Raw genomic sequence first — 17,113 nt, 5'->3', positions numbered from 1 at the left:
TCTGAATGAGTTTGGGATATGGGGAGTGTCACTAGGAGGGGTTAGTTTGGGGTTACACGAAGCACAGGGTGAAACAAACTGTACCCCTCTGTGCCTCACTCTCCCTTTCTTCTGCTTCAATGGATTATTAAAGTCAAAATGGATGTCAATGGGATTTTCCATCAGATAAATTCCCCCGATCGGCACTATCGCAGTTTAATGAATAACCCCCTAAAACTCGCCACTGAATGGAAGAAAGTTGATTAACCAGCTTGTTTACGTGTGAAGCAGATTGGACCAGGAAACAGTGCATTAAAACTGCTGCATCTCCGCGTTCATACATAGACCCATCAACATCGTACCATTCCTCGGAGACAAGTCAGGGCTCACACTGTATGATGTCTCTGCCCTGATCTGCCTGTTATCCACAGTAGCAGGAGAGCTGGGAGAGAAGGGCCCATTCCTGCTGTTTTGGGTGGGCTGTCGGCTTGTAGGAGTGAGCAGAACGGATAGTCGGCTGTAATGGACGGTGGGACTAATAATGTTTTGGGGTCTATATTTTCAAAGCAAAATAACACCTTGGCACAGATACACAAAAGGGGGGCTAATCTTTAGCACACCTCAGCTTCCATTCAGGGCTCTGTCCTGGGACCTCATCTCTTTTCTCTGTACACACTCTCTCTCTAGGTGACCTAATAACATCTTTTGGGTTTAATTATCACCTCTATGCTGATGACACACAAATATACTTTTCAACACCCGACCTTACACCCGCTGTACAAACCAAAGTTTCTGAATGTCTCTCTGCTATATCATCCTGGATGGCCCTCCGTCGCCTTAAACTCAACAGAGCTCCTCATACTTCCTCCCAAACCTGGCCCTACTACCTCCTTCCACATTACTGTTGGAACAACGATCATTCACCCAGTAGCCCAAGCACGCTGCCTAGGGGTCACACTCGACTCCTCTCTCACATTCACCCCACACATTCAAAACATTTCTAAAACCTGTCGCTTTTTCCTCCGCAATATAACTAAGATACGCCCTTTCCTCTGTTGCTCGACTGCTAAAACTCTGACTCAGGACCTCATTCTCTCCCGTCTTGATTACTGTAACCTCCTGCTGTCCGGCCTTCCTGCCTCTCACCTGTCTCCCCTACAATCTATCCTAAACGCTGCTGCCAGAATCACTCTACTCTTTCCGAGATCTGTCTCAGCGTCTCCCCTCATGAAATCCCTCTCCTGGCTTCCGATCAAATCCCGCATCTCACACTCCACTCTTCTCCTCACTTTTAAAGCTTTACACTCTTCTGCCCCTCCTTACATCTCAGCCCTAATTTCTCGTTATGCACCATCCAGACTCTTGCGTTCTTCTCAAGGATGTCTTCTTTCTACCCCCTTTGTATCTAAAGCCCTCTCCCGCCTTAAACCTTTTTCACTGACTGCCCCACACCTCTGAAATGCCCTTCCCCTCAGTACCCGACTAGCACCCTCTCTATCCACCTTTAAGACCCACCTTAAGACACATTTGCTTAAAGAAGCATATGAATAGCACTGTGGATATTCTGAACACATGATACATAAAGCTTGCCCCCCTGCAGACGCACTTACCAGAACTCCCTCCTACTGTCTCTGTACGTTCTCCCTACCTACCAATTAGACTGTAAGCTCCTCGGGGCAGGGACTCCTCTTCCTTAATGTTACTTTAATGTCTAAAGCACTTATTCCCATGATCTCTTATTTATATTATCTGTTATTTATTTGATTACCACGTGTATTACTGCTGTGAAGCGCTATGTACATTAATGGCGCTATATAAATAAAGACATACAATACAATACAATACAAATGCATGGGAGTAAAGGCACGCTAAGGCTGTGCACCCTTTCATGGATTTGGGCCATAGATGGCTGGAAGTATGGAGTTCTCCATATTTATTCTGTATCACTTTTACACTGGGGCTAAACATGATCGCGGCATGTAGTAACACATTACTGATCTACAATACGGCTAAATAACCAACGCCTTGTCCAACATGTTTTATAGTTAAAGACATGTTTAATAGGTCTTTACAGTCAGAACCAGGAGACCCAAAGCCCAAACTCCAGAAACACCGGGACAAATGACAGAGGAAGTGGTTATTAGGGTGAAAGGGAAAACGGAAGGTCGGTTCTGAACAAATAGATTTTTTTGAACCCCCAGCCAAGTGCGAATTGGGCTTTAAAGAGGCAATCCAAGTGGGTGAATTTTATAGTGATATATTTTTATAACATAGGATAGAAGCAGGGGGTCTCCGGATCTGAACCACGTTCATTTCAGCTCTGGGGACCCCCTGCTTCCGGAGATACCTACCTCCGTAGGGGGTGCCAGTAGCTGCTCTTGCTTTGCTTGCGGGGTTCACATAATGGCCGCTTTTCAAATCTCCAGCGCTGTGCGGGCCAATAGAAAGCTGTGACGTCATCCGATGCGGTTTCCTATTGGCTTACGTGACGCAGGAGCTTTAAACTTGCAGGAGATACCGGCGCCCCCTTCGGAGGTAAGTATCTCAGGAAGCAGGGGGTCCCCGGAGCTGAGGTTTGTGGGGTTCACCTCCGGAGTAAAATTGGCTTCCTTAAAACATCCCCCTTAAACTGTTCAACTTATTCCGTCTGGTGAGAAATAAACATGTTTCTGCTTTTCTCTGGGAACACTGAACTCAAGCAGATCAAACACCAGGGCTGGGGCTGGGGGGGCTGACACAGGGCAGCTTGGGCTGGGGGGGGGCTGACACAGGGCAGGCTGGGGCTGGGGGGGGCTGACACAGGGCAGGCTGGGGCTGGGGGGGCTGACACAGGGCAGGTTGGGGCTGGGGGGGCTGACACAGGGCAGGCTGGGGCTGAGGGGACTGACACAGGGCAGGCTGGGGCTGGGGTGGCTGACACAGGGCAGGCTGGGGCTGGGGTGGCTGACACAGGGCAGGCTGGGGCTGGGGGGGCTGACACAGGGCAGGCTGGGGCTGGGGGGGACTGACACAGGGCAGGCTGGGGCTGGGGGGGACTGACACAGGGCAGGCTGGGGCTGGGGGGCTGACACAGGGCAGGCTGGGGCAGGGGGGGGCTGACACAGGGCAGGCTGGGGCTGGGGGGTTGACACAGGGCAGGCTGGGGCTGGGGGGGCTGACACAGGGCAGGCTGGGGCTGGGGGGCTGACACAGGGCAGGCTGGGGCTGGGGGGGGCTGACACAGGGCAGGCTGGGGCTGGGGGGCTGACATAGGGCAGGCTGGGGCTGGGGGGCTGACACAGGGCAGGCTGGGGTTGGGGGGATGACACAGGGCAGGCTGGGGCTGGGGGGCTGACACGGCAGGCTGGGGCTGGGGGGCTGACACAGGGCAGGCTGGGGCTGGGGGGCTGACACAGGGCAGGCTGGGGCTGGGGGGGCTGACACAGGGCAAGCTGGGGCTGGGGGGGCTGACACAGGGCAGGCTGGGGCTGGGGGGGCTGACACAGGGCAGGCTGGGGCTGGGGGGGACTGACACAGGGCAGGCTGGGGCTGGGGGGCTGACACAGGGCAGGCTGGGGCTGGGGGGGCTGACACAGGGCAGGCTGGGGCTGGGGGGGCTGACACAGGGCAGGCTGGGGCTGAGGGGACTGACACAGGGCAGGCTGGGGCTGGGGGGCTGACACAGGGCAGGCTGGGGCTGGGGGGGCTGACACAGGGCAGGCTGGGGCTGGGGGGGACTGACACAGGGCAGGCTGGGGCTGGGGGGGACTGACACAGGGCAGGCTGGGGCATGGGGGGCTGACACAGGGCAGGCTGGGGCTGGGGGGGACTGACACAGGGCAGGCTGGGGCTGGGGGGGACTGACACAGGGCAGGCTGGGGCTGGGGGGCTGACACAGGGCAGGCTGGGGCTGGGGGGGCTGACACAGGACAGGCTGGGGCATGGGGGGTGTGACACAGGGCAGGCTGGGGCTGGGGGGCTGACACAGGGCAGGCTGGGGCTGGGGCGGGCTGACACAGGGCAGGCTGGGGCTGGGGGGAATGACACAGGGCAGGCTGGGGCTGGGGGGGCTGACACAGGGCAGGCTGGGGCTGGGGGGGCTGACACAGGGCAGGCTGGGGCTGGGGGGGCTGACACAGGGCAGGCTGGGGCTGGGGGGCTGACACAGGGCAAGCTGGGGCTGGGGGGGGCTGACACAGGGCAGGCTGGGGCTGGGGGGCTGAAACAGGGCAGGCTGGGGCTGGGGGGCTGACACAGGGCAGGCTGGGGCTGGGGGGCTGACACAGGGCAGGCTGGGGCTGGGGGGCTGACACAGGGCAGGCTGGGGCTGGGGGGCTGACACAGGGCAGGCTGGGGCTGGGGGGCTGACACAGGGCAGGCTGGGGCTGGGGGGCTGACACAGGGCAGGCTGGGGCTGGGGGGGCTGACACAGGGCAGGCTGGGGCTGGGGGGGCTGACACAGGGCAGGCTGGGGCTGGGGGGACTGACACAGGGCAGGCTGGGGCTGGGGGGGCTGACACAGGGCAGGCTGGGGCTGGGGGGGACTGACACAGGGCAGGCTGGGACTGGGGGGCTGACACAGGGCAGGCTGGGGCTGGGGGGGCTGACACAGGGCAGGCTGGGGCTGGGGGGGCTAACACAGGGCAGGCTGGGGCTGAGGGGACTGACACAGGGCAGGCTGGGGCTGGGGGGCTGACACAGGGCAGGCTGGGGCTGGGGGGGCTGACACAGGGCAGGCTGGGGCTGGGGGGGACTGACACAGGGCAGGCTGGGGCTGGGGGGGACTGACACAGGGCAGGCTGGGGCATGGGGGGCTGACACAGGGCAGGCTGGGGCTGGGGGGGACTGACACAGGGCAGGCTGGGGCTGGGGGGGACTGACACAGGGCAGGCTGGGGCTGGGGGGCTGACACAGGGCAGGCTGGGGCTGGGGGGCTGACACAGGGCAGGCTGGGGCTGGGGGGGCTGACACAGGGCAGGCTGGGGCTGGGGGGGCTGACACAGGGCAGGCTGGGGCTGGGGGGACTGACACAGGGCAGGCTGGGGCTGGGGGACTGACACAGGGCAGGCTGGGGCTGGGGGGGCTGACACAGGGCAGGCTGGGGCTGGGGGGGCTGACACAGGCCAGGCTGGGGCTGGGGGGACTGACACAGGGCAGGCTGGGGCTGGGGGGGACTGACACAGGGCAGGCTGGGGCTGGGGGGACTGACACAGGGCAGGCGGGGGCTGGGGGGCTGACACAGGGCAGGCTGGGGCTGGGGGGGGCTGACACAGGGCAGGCTGGAGCTGGGGGGCTGACACAGGGCAGGCTGGGGCTGGGGGGCTGACACAGGGCAGGCTGGGGCTGGGGGGCTGACACAGGGCAGGCTGGGGCTGGGGGGATGACACAGGGCAGGCTGGGGCTGGGGGGCTGACACAGGGCAGGCTGGGGCTGGGGGGATGACACAGGGCAGGCTGGGGGACTGACACAGGGCAGGCTGGGGCTGGGGGACTGACACAGGGCAGGCTGGGGCTGGGGGGCTGACACAGGGCAGGCTGGGGCTGGGGGTGGGGGGGCTGACACAGGGCAGGCTGGGGCTGGGGGGGCTGACACAGGGCAGGCTGGGGCTGGGGGGCTGACACAGGGCAGGCTGGGGGACTGACACAGGGCAGGCTGGGGCTGGGGGGCTGACACAGGGCAGGCTGGGGCTGGGGGTGGGGGGGCTGACACAGGGCAGGCTGGGGCTGGGGGAGCTGACACAGGGCAGGCTGGGGCTGGGGGGACTGACACAGGGCAGGCTGGGGCTGGGGGGCTGACACAGGGCAGGCTGGGGCTGGGGGGGCTGACACAGGGCAGGCTGGGGCTGGGGGGCTGACACAGGGCAGGCTGGGGCTGGGGGGGCTGACACAGGGCAGGCTGGGGCTGGGGGGCTGACACAGGGCAGGCTGGGGCTGGGGGGCTGACACAGGGCAGGCTGGGGGACTGACACAGGGCAGGCTGGGGCTGGGGGGCTGACACAGGGCAGGCTGGGGGGGCTGACACAGGGCAGGCTGGGGGACTGACACAGGGCAGGCTGGGGCTGGGGGGGTTGACACAGGGCAGGCTGGGGGGACTGACACAGGGCAGGCTGGGGCTGGGGGGCTGACACAGGGCAGGCTGGGGCTGGGGGGGCTGACACAGGGCAGGCTGGGGCTGGGGGGACTGACACAGGGCAGGCTGGGGCTGGGGGTGGGGGGCTGACACAGGGCAGGCTGGGGCTGGGGGGCTGACACAGGGCAGGCTGGGGGACTGACACAGGGCAGGCTGGGGCTGGGGGTGGGGGGGCTGACACAGGGCAGGCTGGGGCTGGGGGTGGGGGGGCTGACAGGGCAGGCTGGGGCTGGGGGGGCTGACACAGGGCAGGCTGGGGCTGGGGGACTGACACAGGGCAGGCTGGGGCTGGGGGGACTGACACAGGGCAGGCTGGGGCTGGGGGGCTGACACAGGGCAGGCTGGGGGGGGGCTGACACAGGGCAGGCTGGGGCTGGGGGACTGACACAGGGCAGGCTGGGGCTGGGGGGACTGACACAGGGCAGGCTGGGGGGGCTGACACATGGCAGGCTGGGGCTGGGGGGCTGACACAGGGCAGGCTGGGGGGGGCTGACACAGGGCAGGCTGGGGCTGGGGGGCTGACACAGGGCAGGCTGGGGCTGGGGGGGGCTGACACAGGGCAGGCTGGGGCTGGGGGGGACTGACACAGGGCAGGCTGGGGCTGGGGGGCTGACACAGGGCAGGCTGGGGCTGGGGGGGACTGACACAGGGCAGGCTGGGGCTGGGGGGCTGACACAGGGCAGGCTGGGGCTGGGGGGCTGACACAGGGCAGGCTGGGGCTGGGGGGCTGACACAGGGCAGGCTGGGGCTGGGGGGACTGACACAGGGCAGGCTGGGGCTGGGGGGGACTGACACAGGGCAGGCTGGGGCTGGGGGGGACTGACATAGGGCAGGCTGGGGCTGGGGGGGACTGACACAGGGCAGGCTGGGGGGACTGACACAGGGCAGGCTGGGGCTGGGGGGACTGACACAGGGCAGGCTGGGGCTGGGGGGGCTGACACAGGGCAGGCTGGGGCTGGGGGGGCTGACACAGGGCAGGCTGGGGCTGGGGTGTCTGACACAGGGCAGGCTGGGGGGGCTGACACAGGGCAGGCTGGAGCTGGGGGGGCTGACACAAGGCAGGCTGGGGCTGGGGGGCTGACACAGGGCAGGCTGGGGCTGGGGGGGCTGACACAGGGCAGGCTGGGGCTGGGGGGGCTGACACAGGGCAGGCTGGGGCTGGGGGGGCTGACACAGGGCAGGCTGGGGCTGGGGTGTCTGACACAGGGCAGGCTGGGGCTGGGGGGGCTGACACAGGGCAGGCTGGAGCTGGAGGGGCTGACACAGGGCAGGCTGGGGCTGGGGGGCTGACACAGGGCAGGCTGGGGCTGGGGGGCTGACACAGGGCAGGCTGGGGCTGGGGGGGCTGACACAGGGCAGGCTGGGGCTGGGGGGGCTGACACAGGGCAGGCTGGGGCTGGGGGGACTGACACAGGGCAGGCTGGGGCTGGGGGGCTGACACAGGGCAGGCTGGGGCTGGGGGGGCTGACACAGGGCAGGCTGGGGCTGGGGGGGCTGACACAGGGCAGGCTGGGGCTGGGGGGACTGACACAGGGCAGGCTGGGGCTGGGGGGACTGACACAGGGCAGGCTGGGGCTGGGGGGGCTGACACAGGGCAGGCTGGGGCTGGGGGGGACTGACACAGGGCAGGCTGGGGCTGGGGGGCTGACACAGGGCAGGCTGGGGCTGGGGGGGCTGACACAGGGCAGGCTGGGGCTGGGGGGGCTGACACAGGGCAGGCTGGGGCTGGGGGGGCTGACACAGGGCAGGCTGGGGCTGGGGGGACTGACACAGGGCAGGCTGGGGCTGGGGGGGCTGACACAGGGCAGGCTGGGGCTGGGGGGGACTGACACAGGGCAGGCTGGGGCTGGGGGGGCTGACACAGGGCAGGCTGGGGCTGGGGGGGCTGACACAGGGCAGGCTGGGGCTGGGGGGCTGACACAGGGCAGGCTGGGGCATGGGGGGCTGACACAGGGCAGGCTGGGGCTGGGGGGGACTGACACAGGGCAGGCTGGGGCTGGGGGGCTGACACAGGGCAGGCTGGGGCTGGGGGGCTGACACAGGGCAGGCTGGGGCTGGGGGACTGACACAGGGCAGGCTGGGGCTGGGGGGCTGACACAGGGCAGGCTGGGGCTGGGGGGCTGACACAGGGCAGGCTGGGGCTGGGGGACTGACACAGGGCAGGCTGGGGCTGGGGGGGGGGCTGACACAGGGCAGGCTGGGGCTGGGGCACTGACACAGGGCAGGCTGGGGCTGGGGGGACTGACACAGGGCAGGCTGGGGCTGGGGGACTGACACAGGGCAGGCTGGGGCTGGGGGGGACTGACACAGGGCAGGCTGGGGCTGGGGGGCTGACACAGGGCAGGCTGGGGCTGGGGGTGGGGGGGCTGACACAGGGCAGGCTGGGGCTGGGGGGGCTGACACAGGGCAGGCTGGGGCTGGGGGGGCTGACACAGGGCAGGCTGGGGCTGGGGGGACTGACACAGGGCAGGCTGGGGCTGGGGGGCTGACACAGGGCAGGCTGGGGCTGGGGGGGCTGACACAGGGCAGGCTGGGGCTGGGGGACTGACACAGGGCAAGCTGGGGGACTGACACAGGGCAGGCTGGGGCTGGGGGGGCTGACACAGGCCAGGCTGGGGCTGGGGGGACTGACACAGGGCAGGCTGGGGCTGGGGGGGACTGACACAGGGCAGGCTGGGGCTGGGGGGACTGACACAGGGCAGGCGGGGGCTGGGGGGCTGACACAGGGCAGGCTGGGGCTGGGGGGGGCTGACACAGGGCAGGCTGGAGCTGGGGGGCTGACACAGGGCAGGCTGGGGCTGGGGGGCTGACACAGGGCAGGCTGGGGCTGGGGGGCTGACACAGGGCAGGCTGGGGCTGGGGGGATGACACAGGGCAGGCTGGGGCTGGGGGGCTGACACAGGGCAGGCTGGGGCTGGGGGGATGACACAGGGCAGGCTGGGGGACTGACACAGGGCAGGCTGGGGCTGGGGGACTGACACAGGGCAGGCTGGGGCTGGGGGGCTGACACAGGGCAGGCTGGGGCTGGGGGTGGGGGGGCTGACACAGGGCAGGCTGGGGCTGGGGGGGCTGACACAGGGCAGGCTGGGGCTGGGGGGCTGACACAGGGCAGGCTGGGGGACTGACACAGGGCAGGCTGGGGCTGGGGGGCTGACACAGGGCAGGCTGGGGCTGGGGGTGGGGGGGCTGACACAGGGCAGGCTGGGGCTGGGGGAGCTGACACAGGGCAGGCTGGGGCTGGGGGGACTGACACAGGGCAGGCTGGGGCTGGGGGGCTGACACAGGGCAGGCTGGGGCTGGGGGGGCTGACACAGGGCAGGCTGGGGCTGGGGGGCTGACACAGGGCAGGCTGGGGCTGGGGGGGCTGACACAGGGCAGGCTGGGGCTGGGGGGCTGACACAGGGCAGGCTGGGGCTGGGGGGCTGACACAGGGCAGGCTGGGGGACTGACACAGGGCAGGCTGGGGCTGGGGGGCTGACACAGGGCAGGCTGGGGGGGCTGACACAGGGCAGGCTGGGGGACTGACACAGGGCAGGCTGGGGCTGGGGGGGTTGACACAGGGCAGGCTGGGGGGACTGACACAGGGCAGGCTGGGGCTGGGGGGCTGACACAGGGCAGGCTGGGGCTGGGGGGGCTGACACAGGGCAGGCTGGGGCTGGGGGGACTGACACAGGGCAGGCTGGGGCTGGGGGTGGGGGGCTGACACAGGGCAGGCTGGGGCTGGGGGGCTGACACAGGGCAGGCTGGGGGACTGACACAGGGCAGGCTGGGGCTGGGGGTGGGGGGGCTGACACAGGGCAGGCTGGGGCTGGGGGTGGGGGGGCTGACAGGGCAGGCTGGGGCTGGGGGGGCTGACACAGGGCAGGCTGGGGCTGGGGGACTGACACAGGGCAGGCTGGGGCTGGGGGGACTGACACAGGGCAGGCTGGGGCTGGGGGGCTGACACAGGGCAGGCTGGGGGGGGGCTGACACAGGGCAGGCTGGGGCTGGGGGACTGACACAGGGCAGGCTGGGGCTGGGGGGACTGACACAGGGCAGGCTGGGGGGGCTGACACATGGCAGGCTGGGGCTGGGGGGCTGACACAGGGCAGGCTGGGGGGGGCTGACACAGGGCAGGCTGGGGCTGGGGGGCTGACACAGGGCAGGCTGGGGCTGGGGGGGGCTGACACAGGGCAGGCTGGGGCTGGGGGGGACTGACACAGGGCAGGCTGGGGCTGGGGGGCTGACACAGGGCAGGCTGGGGCTGGGGGGGACTGACACAGGGCAGGCTGGGGCTGGGGGGCTGACACAGGGCAGGCTGGGGCTGGGGGGCTGACACAGGGCAGGCTGGGGCTGGGGGGCTGACACAGGGCAGGCTGGGGCTGGGGGGACTGACACAGGGCAGGCTGGGGCTGGGGGGGACTGACACAGGGCAGGCTGGGGCTGGGGGGGACTGACATAGGGCAGGCTGGGGCTGGGGGGGACTGACACAGGGCAGGCTGGGGCTGGGGGGACTGACACAGGGCAGGCTGGGGCTGGGGGGGCTGACACAGGGCAGGCTGGGGCTGGGGGGGCTGACACAGGGCAGGCTGGGGCTGGGGTGTCTGACACAGGGCAGGCTGGGGGGGCTGACACAGGGCAGGCTGGAGCTGGGGGGGCTGACACAAGGCAGGCTGGGGCTGGGGGGCTGACACAGGGCAGGCTGGGGCTGGGGGGGCTGACACAGGGCAGGCTGGGGCTGGGGGGGCTGACACAGGGCAGGCTGGGGCTGGGGGGGCTGACACAGGGCAGGCTGGGGCTGGGGTGTCTGACACAGGGCAGGCTGGGGCTGGGGGGGCTGACACAGGGCAGGCTGGAGCTGGAGGGGCTGACACAGGGCAGGCTGGGGCTGGGGGGCTGACACAGGGCAGGCTGGGGCTGGGGGGCTGACACAGGGCAGGCTGGGGCTGGGGGGGCTGACACAGGGCAGGCTGGGGCTGGGGGGGCTGACACAGGGCAGGCTGGGGCTGGGGGGACTGACACAGGGCAGGCTGGGGCTGGGGGGCTGACACAGGGCAGGCTGGGGCTGGGGGGGCTGACACAGGGCAGGCTGGGGCTGGGGGGGCTGACACAGGGCAGGCTGGGGCTGGGGGGACTGACACAGGGCAGGCTGGGGCTGGGGGGACTGACACAGGGCAGGCTGGGGCTGGGGGGGCTGACACAGGGCAGGCTGGGGCTGGGGGGGACTGACACAGGGCAGGCTGGGGCTGGGGGCTGACACAGGGCAAGCTGGGGCTGGGGGGGCTGACACAGGGCAGGCTGGGGCTGGGGGGGCTGACACAGGGCAGGCTGGGGCTGGGGGGGCTGACACAGGGCAGGCTGGGGCTGGGGGGACTGACACAGGGCAGGCTGGGGCTGGGGGGGCTGACACAGGGCAGGCTGGGGCTGGGGGGGACTGACACAGGGCAGGCTGGGGCTGGGGGGGCTGACACAGGGCAGGCTGGGCTGGGGGGGCTGACACAGGGCAGGCTGGGGCTGGGGGGCTGACACAGGGCAGGCTGGGCATGGGGGGCTGACACAGGGCAGGCTGGGGCTGGGGGGGACTGACACAGGGCAGGCTGGGGCTGGGGGGCTGACACAGGGCAGGCTGGGCTGGGGGGCTGACACAGGGCAGGCTGGGGCTGGGGGACTGACACAGGGCAGGCTGGGGCTGGGGGCTGACACAGGGCAGGCTGGGGCTGGGGGGCTGACACAGGGCAGGCTGGGGCTGGGGGACTGACACAGGGCAGGCTGGGGCTGGGGGGGGGGCTGACACAGGGCAGGCTGGGGCTGGGGCACTGACACAGGGCAGGCTGGGGCTGGGGGGACTGACACAGGGCAGGCTGGGGCTGGGGGACTGACACAGGGCAGGCTGGGGCTGGGGGGGACTGACACAGGGCAGGCTGGAGCTGGGGGGCTGACACAGGGCAGGCTGGGGCTGGGGGTGGGGGGGCTGACACAGGGCAGGCTGGGGCTGGGGGGGCTGACACAGGGCAGGCTGGGGCTGGGGGGGCTGACACAGGGCAGGCTGGGGCTGGGGGGGACTGACACAGGGCAGGCTGGGGCTGGGGGGCTGACACAGGGCAGGCTGGGGCTGGGGGGGCTGACACAGGGCAGGCTGGGGCTGGGGGACTGACACAGGGCAAGCTGGGGGACTGACACAGGGCAGGCTGGGGCTGGGGGGCTGACACAGGGCAGGCTGGGGCTGGGGGACTGACACAGGGCAAGCTGGGGGACTGACACAGGGCAGGCTGGGGCTGGGGGGCTGACACAGGGCAGGCTGGGGCTGGGGGGCTGACACAGGGCAGGCTGGGGCTGGGGGACTGACACAGGGCAGGCTGGGGCTGGGGGGCTGACACAGGGCAGGCTGGGGGGACTGACACAGGGCAGGCTGGGGCTGGGGGGCTGACACAGGGCAGGCTGGGGCTGGGGGGCTAACACAGGGCAGGCTGGGGCTGGGGGGGCTGACACAGGGCAGGCTGGGGCTGGGGGGGCTGACACAGGGCAGGCTGTGGCTGGGGGGCTGACACAGGGCAGGCTGGGGCTGGGGGGGCTGACACAGGGCAGGCTGGGGCTGGGGGGCTGACACAGGGCAGGCTGGGGGGACTGACACAGGGCAGGCTGGGGCTGGGGGTGGGGGGGGCTGACACAGGGCAGGCTGGGGCTGGGGGGGGCTGACACAGGGCAGGCTGGGGCTGGGGGACTGACACAGGGCAGGCTGGGGCTGGGGGGACTGACACAGGGCAGGCTGGGGGGGCTGACACAGGGCAGGCTGGGGGGGCTGACACAGGGCAGGCTGGGGCTGGGGGGCTGACACAGGGCAGGCTGGGGGTGGGGGGCTGACACAGGGCAGGCTGGGGCTGGGGGGCTGACACAGGGCAGGCTGGGGCTGGGGGGGGCTGACACAGGGCAGGCTGGGGCTGGGGGGGACTGACACAGGGCAGGCTGGGGCTGGGGGGCTGACACAGGGCAGGCTGGGGCTGGGGGGGGACTGACACAGGGCAGGCTGGGGCTGGGGGGCTGACACAGGGCAGGCTGGGGCTGGGCGGCTGACACAGGGCAGGCTGGGGCTGGGGGGCTGACACAGGGCAGGCTGGGGCTGGGGGGGACTGACACAGGGCAGGCTGGGGCTGGGGGGGACTGACACAGGGCAGGCTGGGGCTGGGGGGACTGACACAGGGCAGGCTGGGGGGACTGACACAGGGCAGGCTGGGGCTGGGGGGACTGACACAGGGCAGGCTGGGGCTGGGGGGGCTGACACAGGGCAGGCTGGGGGGGCTGACACAGGGCAGGCTGGGGCTGGGGGGGCTGACACAGGGCAGGCTGGGGCTGGGGGGGACTGACACAGGGCAGGCTGGGGCTGGGGGGGCTGACACAGGGCAGGCTGTGGCTGGGGGGGCTGACACAGGGCAGGCTGGGGCTGGGGGGGCTGACACAGGGCAGGCTGGGGCTGGGGGGCTGACACAGGGCAGGCTGGGGGGACTGACACAGGGCAGGCTGGGGCTGGGGTGGGGGGCTGACACAGGGCAGGCTGGGGCTGGGGGGCTGACACAGGGCAGGCTGGGGGACTGACACAGGGCAGGCTGGGGCTGGGGGTGGGGGGCTGACACAGGGCAGGCTGGGGCTGGGGGGGCTGACACAGGGCAGGCTGGGGCTGGGGGGACTGACACAGGGCAGGCTGGGGCTGGGGGGACTGACACAGGGCAGGCTGGGGGGCTGACACAGGGCAGGCTGGGGGGGCTGACACAGGGCAGGCTGGGGCTGGGGGGCTGACACAGGGCAGGCTGGGGGTAGGGGGCTGACACAGGGCAGGCTGGGGCTGGGGGGCTGACACAGGGCAGGCTGGGGCTGGGGGGGGCTGACACAGGGCAGGCTGGGGCTGGGGGGGACTGACACAGGGCAGGCTGGGGCTGGGGGGCTGACACAGGGCAGGCTGGGGCTGGGGGGGACTGACACAGGGCAGGCTGGGGCTGGGGGGCTGACACAGGGCAGGCTGGGGCTGGGCGGCTGACACAGGGCAGGCTGGGGCTGGGGGGCTGACACAGGGCAGGCTGGGGCTGGGGGGACTGACACAGGGCAGGCTGGGGCTGGGGGGGACTGACACAGGACAGGCTGGGGCTGGGGGGGGCTGACACAGTGCAGGCTGGGGCTGGGGGGGACTGACACAGGGCAGGCTGGGGCTGGGGGGACTGACACAGGGCAGGCTGGGGCTGGGGGGGGGCTGACACAGGGCAGGCTGGGGCTGGGGGGCTGACACAGGGCAGGCTGGGCTGGGGGGACTGACACAGGGCTGGGGCTGGGCGGCTGACACAGGGCAGGCTGGGGCATGGGGGGCTGACACAGGGCAGGCTGGGGCTGGGGGGGACTGACACAGGGCAGGCTGGGGCTGGGGGCTGACACAGGGCAGGCTGGGGCTGGGGGGCTGACACAGGGCAGGCTGGGGCTGGGGGACTGACACAGGGCAGGCTGGGGCTGGGGGGCTGACACAGGGGCAGGCTGGGGCTGGGGGGCTGACACAGGGCAGGCTGGGGCTGGGGGACTGACACAGGGCAGGCTGGGGCTGGGGGGGGGGCTGACACAGGGCAGGCTGGGGCTGGGGGGGACTGACACAGGGCAGGCTGGGGCTGGGGGGCTGACACAGGGCAGGCTGGGGCTGGGGGGGACTGACACAGGGCAGGCTGGGGCTGGGGGGCTGACACAGGGCAGGCTGGGGCTGGGCGGCTGACACAGGGCAGGCTGGGGCTGGGGGGCTGACACAGGGCAGGCTGGGGCTGGGGGGACTGACACAGGGCAGGCTGGGGCTGGGGTGGGGGGGCTGACACAGGGCAGGCTGGGGCTGGGGGGGCTGACACAGGGCAGGCTGGGGCTGGGGGGGCTGACACAGGGCAGGCTGGGCTGGGGGGACTGACACAGGGCAGGCTGGGGCTGGGGGGCTGACACAGAGCAGGCTGGGGCTGGGGGGGCTGACACAGGGCAGGCTGGGGCTGGGGGCTGACACAGGGCAGGCTGGGGCTGGGGGGGCTGACACAGGGCAGGCTGGGGCTGGGGGACTGACACAGGGCAGGCTGGGGGACTGACACAGGGCAGGCTGGGGCTGGGGGGCTGGCACAGGTCAGGCTGGGGCTGGGGGGCTGACACAGGGCAGGCTGGGGCTGGGGGGCTGACACAGGGCAGGCTGGGGCTGGGGGGCTGACACAGGGCAGGCTGGGGGGACTGACACAGGGCAGGCTGGGGCTGGGGGGCTGACACAGGGACAGGCTGGGGCTGGGGGGGCTGACACAGTGCAGGCTGGGGCTGGGGGGGACTGACACAGGGCAGGCTGGGGCTGGGGGGACTGACACAGGGCAGGCTGGGGCTGGGGGGCTGACACAGGGCAGGCTGGGGCTGGGGGGCTGACACAGGGCAGGCTGGGGGGACTGACACAGGGCAGGCTGGGGCTGGGGGTGGGGGCTGACACAGGGCAGGCTGGGGCTGGGGGGCTGACACAGGGCAGGCTGGGGGACTGACACAGGGCAGGCTGGGGCTGGGGGTGGGGTGGGCTGACACAGGGCAGGCTGGGGCTGGGGGGGGCTGACACAGGGCAGGCTGGGGCTGGGGGACTGACACAGGGCAGGCTGGGGGGGGCTGGGGGGGGGGCTGGGGGGCTGGGAGGGGACCAGGGCAGGCTGGGGGGCTGACACAGGGCAGGGGGGCTGGGGGGCTGGGGGGGGCTGACACAGGGCAGGCTGGGGCTGGGGGGCTGACACAGGGCAGGCTGGGGCTGGGGGGCTGACACAGGGCAGGCTGGGGCTGGGGGGGCTGACACAGGGCAGGCTGGGGCTGGGGGGGACTGACACAGGGCAGGCTGGGGCTGGGGGGCTGACACAGGGCAGGCTGGGGCTGGGGGGGACTGACACAGGGCAGGCTGGGGCTGGGGGGCTGACACAGGGCAGGCTGGGGCTGGGGGCTGACACAGGGCAGGCTGGGGCTGGGGGGCTGACACAGGGCAGGCTGGGGCTGGGGGCTGACACAGGGCAGGCTGGGGCTGGGGGGGACTGACACAGGGCAGGCTGGGGCTGGGGGGGACTGACACAGGGCAGGCTGGGGCTGGGGGGGACTGACACAGGGCAGGCTGGGGGGACTGACACAGGGCAGGCTGGGGCTGGGGGGACTGACACAGGGCAGGCTGGGGCTGGGGGGGCTGACACAGGGCAGGCTGGGGGGCTGACACAGGGCAGGCTGGGGCTGGGGGGGCTGACACAGGGCAGGCTGGGCTGGGGGGGACTGACACAGGGCAGGCTGGGGCTGGGGGGCTGACACAGGGCAGGCTGGGGCTGGGGGGGCTGACACAGGGCAGGCTGGGGCTGGGGGGCTGACACAGGGGCTGGGCTGGGGGCTGAACAGGGCGGCTGGGGCTGACACAGGGCAGGCTGGGGCTGGGGGGGGCTGACACAGGGCAGGCTGGGGCTGGGGGGCTGACACAGGGCAGGCTGGGGGCTGACACAGGGCAGGCTGGGGCTGGGGGGGGCTGACACAGGGCAGGCTGGGGCTGGGGGGGCTGACACAGGGCAGGCTGGGGCTGGGGGGACTGACACAGGGCAGGCTGGGGCTGGGGGGGACTGACACAGGGCAGGCTGGGGGGGCTGACACAGGGCAGGCTGGGGGGGCTGACACAGGGCAGGCTGGGGGCTGACACAGGGCAGGCTGGGGTAGGGGGCTGACACAGGGCAGGCTGGGGCTGGGGGGCTGACACAGGGCAGGCTGGGGCTGGGGGGGGCTGACACAGGGCAGGCTGGGGCTGGGGGGACTGACACAGGGCAGGCTGGGGCTGGGGGGCTGACACAGGGCAGGCTGGGGCTGGGGGGACTGACACAGGGCAGGCTGGGGCTGGGGGGCTGACACAGGGCAGGCTGGGGCTGGGCGGCTGACACAGGGCAGGCTGGGGCTGGGGGGCTGACACAGGGCAGGCTGGGGCTGGGGGGGACTGACACAGGGCAGGCTGGGGCTGGGGGGGACTGACACAGGGCAGGCTGGGGCTGGGGGGGACTGA

At 70.4% G+C, this 17,113-nt stretch overlaps 1 protein-coding gene across 2 annotated transcripts in view; it reads right to left on the bottom strand.

Annotated features, from left to right (window-relative positions):
- Nucleotides 1–17,113, bottom strand: part of LOC142467670 (disintegrin and metalloproteinase domain-containing protein 33-like) — a 209,492-nt gene that overhangs the window by 137,221 nt on the left and 55,158 nt on the right. The gene's annotated exons all lie outside the window — the stretch shown is intronic.

This window comes from Ascaphus truei, chromosome 1 (genome assembly GCF_040206685.1).
Source record: "Ascaphus truei isolate aAscTru1 chromosome 1, aAscTru1.hap1, whole genome shotgun sequence".
Classification (NCBI taxonomy): Eukaryota; Metazoa; Chordata; class Amphibia; order Anura; family Ascaphidae; genus Ascaphus; species Ascaphus truei.
This window is presented reverse-complemented; position numbering and strand designations above follow the sequence as displayed.